The sequence below is a fragment of the Bufo gargarizans genome, chromosome 1 (assembly GCF_014858855.1).
Source record: "Bufo gargarizans isolate SCDJY-AF-19 chromosome 1, ASM1485885v1, whole genome shotgun sequence".
In the NCBI taxonomy this organism is placed as follows: Eukaryota; Metazoa; Chordata; class Amphibia; order Anura; family Bufonidae; genus Bufo; species Bufo gargarizans.
The window spans coordinates 152,600,011-152,612,587 of record NC_058080.1 but is presented as its reverse complement, the minus strand read 5'-3'; positions in this window follow the sequence as shown (position 1 = coordinate 152,612,587).

The window sequence follows — 12,577 nt, the reverse complement described above, 5'->3', positions numbered from 1 at the left end:
CTAGGAGTGAATGACTATGTGTGGTTGTCTACTAGTGTCATGGAACCATGAACCAGACGTACAACAAGAGATAAGTGGAAATAAGAAGGCTTTATTGAAAATCAAGCTGTAAGGCAATAGTCCAAACGGAGGGCTAAACCGAAGCAGGGTCTTGCGAAGCCAGAGGTCAGGAACCAGAAGGGTAGTCAGACGAAGCCTGGATCAGGAACCAGCAGGGTAGTCAGACGAAGCCAGGATCAGGAACCAGCAGGGTAGTCAGACGAAGCCAGGATCAGGAACCAGCAGGGTAGTCAGACGAAGCCAGGATCAGGAACCAGAAGCAGCAGCAGTCTTAGAAGCATGTGAACACAGGGGGACCAAGCAAGGAACTGAAGCCACAGACCTCCTATATATATGAGCTAGGCATCCAGCTCCTCCCAGTGGGAAGGAGAAGCCGCAGGGTGGGAGGCTACAAGAAATCCAGAAACCAAGATGGCCGCCAGCACATGTCAAACGAAGGAGAACAGCAAGAAGGTAAGACCATGACAACTAGGAATATTAAATTGAAGGTTCCCTCTTGGAAACTGGGTTCTAGGTTTATTGGCCCTTACAAAATTGTAGCCATCATCAACCCCGTGGCTTTTCGCCTGGAGTTACCTCAGTCGTTACTCAAAAAATAGGTTCCACCTCTAGAACCATCACCGCTGCCACCCCCTCCTGTTGTCATGGATGGTAATCTAGAATTTCAGATATCCAAAATTATTAATTCTCGTCGGGTCCGCCGCTCTCTTCAATATCTGGTGCATTGGAGAGGTTACGGTCCCGAGGAAAGAATGTGGGTTCCTGCGTCTGAGGTAAAAGCCGACAGGTTAGTTCGGGTTTTTCATGCCTCTCATCCTGAGAGACCTGGTCCTGAGTGTCCGGAGGCCCCTCGTAGAGAGGGGGGTACTGTCACGAGGGTATCGAGAACCACGCCTGACTCCGTTATACCCGGGGTCAGGAAGTCGCAGCGGTTGGCTGCACGCTCTATTTAAGATAGGGCGGTTTTCCTTATAGTAGCTTTCTGGGTTTGCTTTGCAAACCCTTTTGGCTCACTCAGGGATCCGTAGCTCCTTCTCCTCAGCTGTTCCTTGTCCAGCACTCCCAAACCTCCTTATATTCCTCTCTCACACTTCTCTGGTTGCCAGAGATAGAGCTTCCTGCCTGGACATCTATCCTGACCCACTGGAGCTGTGTTGCTGCGTTCTCTGACTGTTGATTCAGAACGCTACCCTCCGGATCCCTGTTGGACCTTTGTGGACAGTTGTTGTCGTCCACCTGGGTGTTTGTGTTTGTCTGTGTTTGTCTGTCCTCTCCCTGGTGTTTCCCTCTTAGTGCAGTGGTGAGGACTAGCGATCCCACCGGCCCGTTCACTATCTAGGGCTCATTTCAGGGAAAGCCAGGGTTTAGGCACGTGATCGCCGCACGGGTGAGGAACCCGTCTAGGGACGTCAGGGCAGTCAGGTGCCAGCCGCAAGGTGAGTTAGGGGTCACCACCTTTCCCTCTCCCTTAGGCAGGGCTTTCCCTGTTTTCCTCCCTGTGCGTGACACCGGTCATTACACTTGGATTCACTCACCACTTTGATGCACATACTGTTAATTTTTGTGATCTAACATTGATGGGTATTCATAATAAAAAAATTGAAACAACAACTTATCGTAAAAAAAATTGCTGGTAGTACAATCATGATAGCCACGAGTCATCACCCAGCTCATATTGTTAAAGCTATCCCCGTGGGGGAATTTTTGCGGGCTCGCAGAAATTGCAGTACTTCTCAAGCTTTTTTCAAAGAATCTCAAATCATTGAAGCACTCTTGACAGATAGAGGATATAAAAAATGGATGATAGCTAGAGGTCGAAATATAGCGACGAGTAAAAATAGGAAGGATCTGCTTTTTAAACCTAAAAACAACAAACCAGTTACGAATGCCTCAGCAAAACCAACATTAATATTGACATACAGTCATCAGTTTTCATTAATAGAAAGAGCTATCAAAAAATGTTTACCAATCTTATATGAAGATAGTACGTTGCACAGGGTATTGGAAGATGGTTGTAGGGTGGTAGCCAGAAGACCACCTACTCTGGCGAGTTTTTTCAGCGCCTTAAGAAAAATACCAAAAACAGTGAGAAGATGTGGCTAAAGTATTTGGGATTTACCAAGTGCGGTAGTCACCCATGTAGGACTTGCAAATATGTGCAGGTTACCAACAATTTTCATAATGCACAAAATAATTAAGTGTTTTATATAAATTGTAACACGTCAGGGGTCATATAGATTATTGAGTGCATAGCTTGCAAATTGTTGTATGTGGGGAGTACTTCAAGACTAGATTGCTGGGAACATTTAAATGATGTTACTAATGTACATGCCACAGGCAATTCTAATGCTGCTAATCACTTATTCACAAGTCATAGCAGCAGTTTAAGTAGTTTTCGCACGTTTGCCTTCGAAAAAGTCCCTTTAAGAGGTGGCAACATGAAATCCAAATTATTGGTGCGCGAAGCTTACTGTATCTTCAAATTAGGAACAAGATCTCCATTGGGACTCAATCTAAGGAGAGAGATAATGTGTGTATACTAGTTATCATTTGTTAAGTTTATATACCATAATGTATTGAGAATAAGGCCTCATGCACACAACAGTATTCTTTCACTGTCCGCAAAACGGGGTTCCGTTGGTCCGTGATCCATGACCTTTTTTTGTCCGTGGGTCTTCCTTGATTTTGGGAGGATCCACGGACATGAAAAAAAAGTCGTTTTGGTGTCCGCCTGGCCGTGCAGAGCCAAAACGGATCCGTCCTGAATTACAATGCAAGTCAATGGGGACGGATCCGTTTGACGTTGACACAATATGGTGCAATTGCAAACGGATCCGTCCCCCATTGACTTTCAATGTAAAGTCTGGAGTCCCTTTATACCATCTGATCAGAGTTTTCTCCAATCCGATGGTATATTTTAACTTGAAGCGTCCCCATCACCATGGGAACGCCTCTATGTTAAAATATACTGTCGAATATGAGTTACATCGTGAAAACTCATATCCGACAGTATATTCTAACACAGAGGCGTTCCCATGTTGATGGGGACGCTTCTAGTTAGAATATACTACAAACTGTGTACATGACTGCCCCCTGCTGCCTGGCAGCACCCGATCTCTTACAGGGGGCCGTGATCAGCACAATTAACCCCTCAGGTGCCGCTCCTGAAGGGGTTAATTGTGTGTATCATAGCCCCCTGTAAGAGATCAGGGCTGCCAGGCAGCAGGGGGCAGACCCCCCTCCCCAGTTTGAATATCATTGGTGGCCAGTGCGGCCCCCCCCTCCCTCCCTCTATTGTAATAATAGCATTGGTGGCCAGTGTGCGCCCTCCCTCTATTGTAATAATAGCATTGGTGGCCAGTGTGCGCCCCCCGCCACCCCGGCCGGACACAGACATCGCAGCAGCCAGCAGGTAAGTATGATGCTTCTACTATTGCTAAGTAACCATGGCAACCAGGACTGCAGTAGCGTCCTCGTTGCCATGGTTACCGATTGGAGCCCCGCGATTAAACTGGGACTCTGATCGGAACTACGCTGCCACCAATGATCGGGGGGGGGGGGAGAGGGGAGGCCGCACACTGCCACTAATGTATTAAAAGAATAGAGGGAGGAAGGGGGGGCACCGGGGCGCACACTGCCACCAATGTTAATGCAATAGAGGGAGGGAGGGGGGCCGCACACTGTGCCACCAATGCAATTATTACAATTATTATTATTATTACAGAGGGAGGGAGGGGGGGGGCCGCACTGGGCCACCAATGAAATTTAAACTGGGGAGGGAGGGGTGTCTGCCCCTTGCTGCCTGGCAGCCCCGTATCTCTTACAGGGGGCTATGATACGCACAATTAACCCCTTCAGGTGCAGCACCTGAGGGGTTAATTGTACGGCCCCCTGTAAGAGATTGGGTGCTGCCAGGCAGCAGGGGGCAGTCATGTACACAGTTCGTTGTATATTCTAACTAGAAGCGTCCCCATCACCATGGGAACGCCTCTGTGTTAGAATATACTGTCGGATCTGAGTTTTCACAAAGTGAAAACTCAGCTCTGAAAAAGCTTTTATGCAGACGGATCTTCAGATCCGTCTGTATGAAAGTAACCTATGGCCACGGATCACGGACACGGATGCCAATTTTGTGTGCATCCGTGTTCTTTAACGGACCCATTGACTTGAATGGGTCCGTGAACCGTTGTCCGTCAAAAAAATAGGACATATTTTTTTGACGGACAGGATACACGGATCACGGTCTCGGCTGCAAAACTGTGCATTTTCAGATTTTTCCATGGACCCATTGAAAGTCAATGGGTCCCCGAAAAAAAACGGAAAACGGCACAACGGCCACGGATGCACACAACGGTCGTGTGCATGAGGCCTAAGCCATAAAGAATCTGGGACAAATAAGAGTTAACATATTGGGATTGCAGGAAAATTAGCCCACAATATAGGTGCAATTCAATTTTTTATATGTACACTTGTTTTCCCACATTCAATTGCTTTTACCCTTATTTTATATGCTTTGTTTACACTGTGCGATTTTGGCAGGTTCGATCAGAAGGATTTATATTGCATGAGATGCTTTCTTTTTCATTCATATTTGTCTACTCTGTTATTACCTGGATGTTGAACTTTTAATTTTGCATGTATGGAGCATATTGTATTTATCTCAAGTTGGAGATACATCTGTACATGGGGTTAATGATGAGAGATGTCACTAGGGTGTATTTGTTTTGTTTCGCCCTCGGGCGTTATTCTCATCCCCCTCCCTGTGAAAACAGGTGGGGGAGGTGTATTTAAGCTAAGACCGAGGAGTGGTCGAAACGTGTTAACTGAAGGTCAGTGTCAGTGTGCAGAGGGGTCCACTGTATGTGATTGATATTCACCAATAAAGTTGGAGCAACCATCCCACAAGTGCTGGATCAAGTTTACTTTTTGTTGTAAATACAAGACCAACCTGGTTGGATCCGTGCGCTGGGAATTCGACACATAGGTTGAGCTGGATTTGTTGTTTGTGTCTCCAATATATGCCCTCATTGTCTGATGGGTGCGGGTCCCACCTCTGGAGCGGGGAGAGCTGTGGCTGGAGGACCCCGGATTTCCCGGGGTCTGTCCACCACCAAGCGCTGCTCCCCTCTGCTCTTATAGAAGTGAATGGGAGCGCACCATGCATATGAGGCCCCTGCTCCCATTCATTTCTATTGGGCAGACGGAAATAGCCGAGCCAGCACTCGGCTATTTTCGGCGGCCCCATAGAAATGAATGGAGGGTGGCTGCGCATGCGCAGTGCACCCTCCATTCATTTCCCTGCTCTGTACTCATTGTACCCACCATTGGGACCTGCACCTATCAGACAATGGGGGCATATCCTAGCGATATGCGCCCATTGTCTGAGATGGCAAAACCCCTTTAAACAACATTTGGGAAAGTGCTGCTGAACTTTGGGGTTCTCTGTATGACCTCTTAAGAGATTCAGAATCTGTTTTGTAGTTGTCTCTTGTTCAGGTTATGGTGAGTGTGTGTGGTTTTGACTAGCGGCAAGAGGCGGGTTTGCTAGAGAGGTGGGAGGTTGTGGGGAGTTCGCTGAGACAGGGCCATTCAAAGAGTTATGCCCCTGTAATTAGATTATATGTGGGCCCAGCCTTTTCTAGTTATGCCCCTGTAATCAGATTATATTTGGACCCAGTCGTTTCTAGTTATGCCCCTGTAATCAGAGTATATTTTGGCCCAGCCTTTTCTAGTTATGCCCCTGTAATCAGATTATAATTATTTCAATGGGTCCACAAAAAACACTGTGTGCTATCCACATCTGTATGTCCATTCCGTAGCTCCGCCCAAAAAAAATGGAACATGTCCTACTCTTGCCCATTTTGCAGACAAGGATAGGCATTGTTACAATGGATCCGCCAAAAAAACATATTCCATACGGAACGTCATTCGTTTTTTTTGCGGATCCACAATTTGCGGACAGCAAAACACATACGGTCATGTTAATGTAGCCTAAGGTTCAGATGTTTTCTGGGAGAGCTCCATTTGTACTCCAGTGTCATTGTGGCATACAAATTGACGGAACCTTAATAATAAATATGATTAGACTAAAAAATCCATACGTATTTGTGCAACAAATTTAACAAATGACATGCAACATTTTGTAATTTTTTTGTAAAGAACAAATGCAACCCATCACAGACACTCCAACAAAGTGAAAGCAAAAAGTTGCATATCAGAATATTATACCCTTAGACTACAGTATACGGTATACTTGTATAAAGATGTATGCACCAAATTTATCAATGTGGCTCCTGATGGATAATACATTTAGTGAATCTTAAGACATTTTTGTATAATTTAACATCTCCTATTGGTTGGCTTAGTGCATGCCAAAATATTGCAAGAAATTGTTGCCACACTTCTTCCTCACAGTGGTGCATCCTTTGGTGTGAAGCATGCCATTTTCTTGAAGCAAATTAGACCAGAATTCTGGTGCATTCTTCAGCTACCCTTGAAGCTATAAGACTGTTGGTAAATAGGGATAAAACCCCTGGGGGGATGGGCCACCCGGTCAGGCCTACTCACAACCCATTCCCTTAAATAAGAGACCGACAACCATTTTACTTTTAATGCTGGGTGATGATCGGCCACAGCTTACTTTATTTAATCATAACACCATAACTGTAAATGGCGCAGTATGCCAGCCGCTGGCCTCCCAGCGGGCAAGTCTGCCTTGTGCCATAACCAACTCCATACTGAATTATATACCGCCAGCTGTGACTTGTGTTCATAACATCAAAAAATATCATTTATATTTCCATCAACATCCTTATTTTCTTTTTCCTTTTTTTTTTTTTTTATTCTACTTTTTTTTTTTTTTTTTAGTCTTTTTATTTTTTTTTTTTGAAAAATACCTCGCGTGAGGAAAACGGATGCAATACATCAAAACCATCAACCTTTTCGGGGAGGGCGGGTGGGAACCAGCACATCCGCCGTCAAGAGGAAGTGAAACGCTCAATCCCAGGAATATATAGCCCCTCAGCACCGCCCCATTCCCACTGGCTCATGGGAAGGCCTCTGCTCACAAACCCTTAAAGGGGCCATGACCCCATTATTTACTCGGGGGCAGAGGGGATCAGGGAGTACCACCAGTCTCTTATCACCCTCCATAGGCTGTCGGGCGCTCCCCAATACATTATAACTTTGGAACGTTCAAGCAAGAATATGGTAACATTTAACTGCAGACAATGAAATGCTAATGGTGGGATGTGTATTTCAGCAGAATACGGACCACATCTGTAAAAGGTACACAAGCTACATGAGTTTTAGGTTTAATAGGTATAAAAGCATATTCACTAATGAATTACTTATGTATGAGTACTATAAGGGTCCATTCACACGTCCATTGTTTCTTTCCTGATCTGTTCCGTTTTTTGCGTAACAGATCAGGACCAGTTCTGGACCCATTCATTTTAAATGGCTCCTGAAAAAAATCGGACAACACAATGTGTGCTGTCCGTTTCCGTTGTTCTGTTCAGCATGTCCGATTAAATATAAAACTTGTCCTATTCTTTTCGGCAAAAATCGGATCCTGGTACAATACAAAGTCAATGGTTCCGCAAAAAACAGATGACATTCGTATGTCATTACGTATGTCATCCGTTTTATGCGGAATCCGTTCCTGGAAATTAAATCCTGCCCACAGAAATCACGTATTCACTTTTTTTTTTTTTTTCAAAGAAATCCAAACAACTTTATTTGCTTTGTGAAATTTATACATGTTTCCGTTTTTTGCGGATCCGCAAAAAACGGATGACATACGGAAACATTTTCAGGAACAACGGACCCGCAAAAAACGGACCGAAATTCGGGATATAGAAAAATAATGACGTGTGAATGTAGCCTTAGGCGTATTGTAACTATTATCAGGCCAAGGTTTTGCTATGATTGCTATTAACAACAACCATTTACAACCTTTACATTTGTAATCGTTATGTTAATTATTATGAACCACTAATTAGAACAGAGCAACAATGACTCAAGAGTCCATGGAAAAAACCTTTGCTGCACAAAGTTCATACCACATGCACCAAATATCCAATATTGTACGGTCATTATATGCTGTATTTTTTAGTAACATTTTACTTTATATTGAGGCAGTTTCTGCAGACTGTCTAAATTGGTAAATTAAATGACTCAAGCTATGAGGTATTGACAGGTAGATATTCCCATGGGTAAACCAGCTTAGTACATAATCCCCACTGTTTTTAATAGCCTTTTTTTCTGAAATGCTGCACATGGAAAGTATTTTCTTGTGCTGTAGTTATTCTAAGGGTACTTTCACACTTATGTTAAAGTTTTCTGGTATTGAGTTCCGTCACAGGGTTTTATCCTAATGCATTCTGAATGGAAATCATTCAATTTAGTATGCATCAGAAGGTCTTCAGTTCAGTCCCTCTTACGGTATTTGGCCGGAGAAAATACTGAAGCATGCTGCGGCATTTTCTCAGGCCAAAATTCCGGAACACTTGCCGAAACATAGAAATGTATTAATGCCGGATCCAGTACCAAGTGTTCTGGAAAACAGGATCCGGTTTCCCAGCATGCGCAGACCTTTAAAAATTTGAAAAAAATAAATACCGGATCCGGTTTTCTGGATGACACCGGAGAGACGGATCCGGTATTTCAATGCATTTGTCAGACGGATCCGGATCCGAAAACAAATGCTATCCGTTTGCATACGGATTTCCGGATCTGGCAGGTAGTTCCGGCAACGAAACTGCCTGCCGGAATCCTATAAGGCACGTGTGAACGTACCCTAACACTATGATAAAAAAACTGAAAAGATAATTTTTCATTGGTTAAAGCCAACTCTTTTATCCTCAGATATACAATGATAATCGATAAAGGCATTGTCCAGTTTTAAAAAAAAAAACATTTTCAAATACTTTATTGGAGAATTCTGAATACATAGAGCAGGATCTCTTGTAAAGGACCCTCATCTGTAGGGTACAGTGGAGATTGACTACAAAGAGGGCCTCTCAATCTGGAGGACCAGGCATGTCTCTGGATCTGCAAGTGCTTCACTGATTTCAATACATAACATGTAATGCTTCATTTATCCTGTGGTGGCACTGCAGGGAAACTGAACACTTGCTGTCAGGTTACCCTTCAGATTTAAACTGATTGATGGAGGTCTCAGCTGTGGTCAGTCTTTTAGTGGAGGACGTTTCTAATGAAAATATATTGTAAAACATGGAAAACTTCCTGGATGATCATATTTTCTTGATTTATTCTTTATTTGTGGACATCCTTGGGCAAAAATGTAGTGCATCCCTCCTCTCCAGTAAAGCCACCATATGACGCGTTATTAAAGGGCGCCAATATTAATAGGATTCACTGAAAAGGTATATAGGGCAGTCAGGATATTCCCCAAAGTCAACCATGGATTGGGCAATCCGTTTTGTAGCATGTTTTATGAATTGCTCTTCCCTGAACAGAGCTGAAGTGTTCGGCAGCTGCTTAATCCCCTCTCCCTATGGCACTAGCATTCTTCCATTGAGCAGTATAGGAAGATGTAGCATGGACAGTGCAGAAAAAGCATAAAAATATAAAAACACAAATGTAGACACATACTGTATATGGGATAAACTACCTTGTTCCATAGAAAGTCTGTAGGAAAATCGTAGTTTCATTGCCTAGTAAAATAAGGTTACAATTTGAACTGTCAAATGTAAGGATTTGGATTGTGAGCTTTTTGTTTCTCTGTCACACACTCAAACCTTTCCGAGGAAACACAGGAAGAAATGCGCATCAGAGGGAAAGGAGGAGGACGCACATACACCTAACACATGTCAGGATAGCTTTTGGGACTACTTCACGTTACTGTTTATATATGTATGTATGTGCAATGAATTTAGTCTATATTGGCATTATGCATTGCACAAGTTCATGTCGTTGCTGTTTGGATAGTGGCTCGAGTATGCTCCTTTGTGATCCATAAGGACACTGCTCATTAGCAGCTGCCTATTGTGGGTCTCTCCACTCTCCATTATTATTTTACTTTTGTCTTTTTTGTCTATGTGTTATGTAGTTGTTATTAAAGAGATATTTTTCATTATACAGAATTACTTTATTCTTAAATGAATATCCATCTTGCACATTTTCCTATCACAGACTACAGGGAGCATTGTCTCCTGCTGGCAATGTTATATTGCCGCAACAAAATGTCCTCGACTAATGAAAAACGTTACACTGTAACTCTATGCAGTATGTTACAATGCATGCAGTTTTTATTGTAAATGAAATTTTATATTCCACTTGACTTCAGAAGATTGATGTCTTTTGCTGCAAGCACTAAGGAGGTTAATTTTATTCTAATCTGACATTCAAGATATATATTCGGATTTATCACGCCAAAAGGTTGAAATACGAACGTATCAATCAGGTAACCAATGTATACATTGATCATAAAGTCTCATCATGCATAAACATATAGAGAAATATTCCCAACATAGTGTCAGGGTACTATATCAGTGCCATTATCATCTATCCTCGTCTAGGGAGAGCTAATCCATCTTGCCAGATAGGCCATCCATGATCAGGAAAAATGTACTTCTACCTCCACAGAACCTTTTGTGTGCAGTGACATAAAAAAATGCCCTCAAGATAATAAACGGAGCTCTTAAGAAAGTAGCGGAAATAATGTGCAAAGAGTCTTCATAAATTCAAGAATAATCTTTCCTGTTAATGAACCTGTAGCAAACTCTTTCAGTTACCTAGAATGGAGCAGCTGCTGACTATATCAGCACAGTCCATCAGTAAATTGCCTTTAGAAAACATGTATGTACAGTGGGGAACAGAAGTATTTGAACACCCTGCGATTTTGCAAGTTCTGCCACTTAGAAATAATGGAGGGGTCTGAAATTCACATTGTAGGTGCATTCCCACTCTGAGAGACAGAATATAAAAAACAAACAAACAGGAAATCACATTGTATGATTTTTAACCACTTCAGCCCCGCTAGGTTAAACCCCCTTCATGACCAGGCCACTTTTTACACTTCTGCACTACACTACTTTCACCGTTTATCGCTCGGTCATGCAACTTACCATACAAATGAATTTTACCTCCTTTTCTTCTCACTAATAGAGCTTTCATTTGGTGGTATTTCATTGCTGCTGGCATTTTTACTTTTTTTGTTATTAATCAAAATGTAACGATTTTTTTGCAAAAAAATGACATTTTTCACTTTCAGCTGTAAAATTTTGCAAAAAAAACGACATCCATATATAAATTTTTCGCCAAATTTATTGTTCTACATGTCTTTGATAAAAATAAAATGTTTGGGCAAAAAAAAAAAATGGTTTGGGTAAAAGTTATAGCATTTACAAACTATGGTACAAAAATGTGAATTTCCGCTTTTTGAAACAGCTCTGACTTTCTGAGCACCTGTCATGATTCCTGAGGTTCTACAATGCCCAAACAGTAGAAAACCCCCACAAATGACCCCATTTCGGAAAGTAGACACCCTAAGGTATTCGCTGATGGGCATAGTGAGTCCATAGAACTTTTTATTTTTTGTCACAAGTTAGCGGAAAATGATGCTGATTTTATTTTATTTTTTTCTTACAAAGTCTCATATTCCACTAACTTGCGACAAAAAATAAAAAATTCTAGGAACTCGCCATGCCCCTCACGGAATACCTTGGGGTGTCTTCTTTCCAAAATGGGGTCACTTGTGGGGTAGTTATACTGCCCTGGCAATTTAGGGGCCCAAATGTGTGAGAAGAACTTTGCAATCAAAATGTGTAAAAAATGACCGGTGAAATCCAAAAGGTGCACTTTGGAATATGTGCCCCTTTGCCCACCTTGGCAGCAAAAAAGTGTGACACATCTGGTATCGACGTACTCAGGAGAAGTTGGGGAATGTGTTTTGGGGTGTCATTTTACATATACCCATGCTGGGTGAGAAAAATATCTTGGTCAAATGCCAACTTTGTATAAAAAAAATGGGAAAAGTTGTCTTTTGCCAAGATATTTCTCTCATCCAGCATGGGTATATGTAAAATAACACCCCAAAACACATTCCCCAACTTCTCCTGAGTACGGCGATACCAGATGTGTCACACTTTTTTGCTGCCAAGGTGGGCAAAGGGGCACATATTCCAAAGTGCACCTTTCAGATTTTGCAGGCCATTTTTTACACATTTTGATTGCAAGGTACTTCTCACACATTTGGGCCCCTAAATTGCCAGGGCAGTATAACTACGCCACAAGTGACCCCATTTTGGAAAGAAGACACCCCAAGGTATTCCGTGAGGGGCACTGCGAGTTCCTAGAATTTTTTATTTTTTGTCACAAGTTAGCGGAAAATGATGATTTTTTTTTTTCTCTTTTTTTCCTTACAAAGTCTCATATTCCACTAACTTGCGACAAAAAATAAAAAATTCTAGGAACTCGCCATGCCCCTCATGGAATACCTTGGGGTGTCTTCTTTCCAAAATGGGGTCAGTTGTGGGGTGTTTGTACTGCC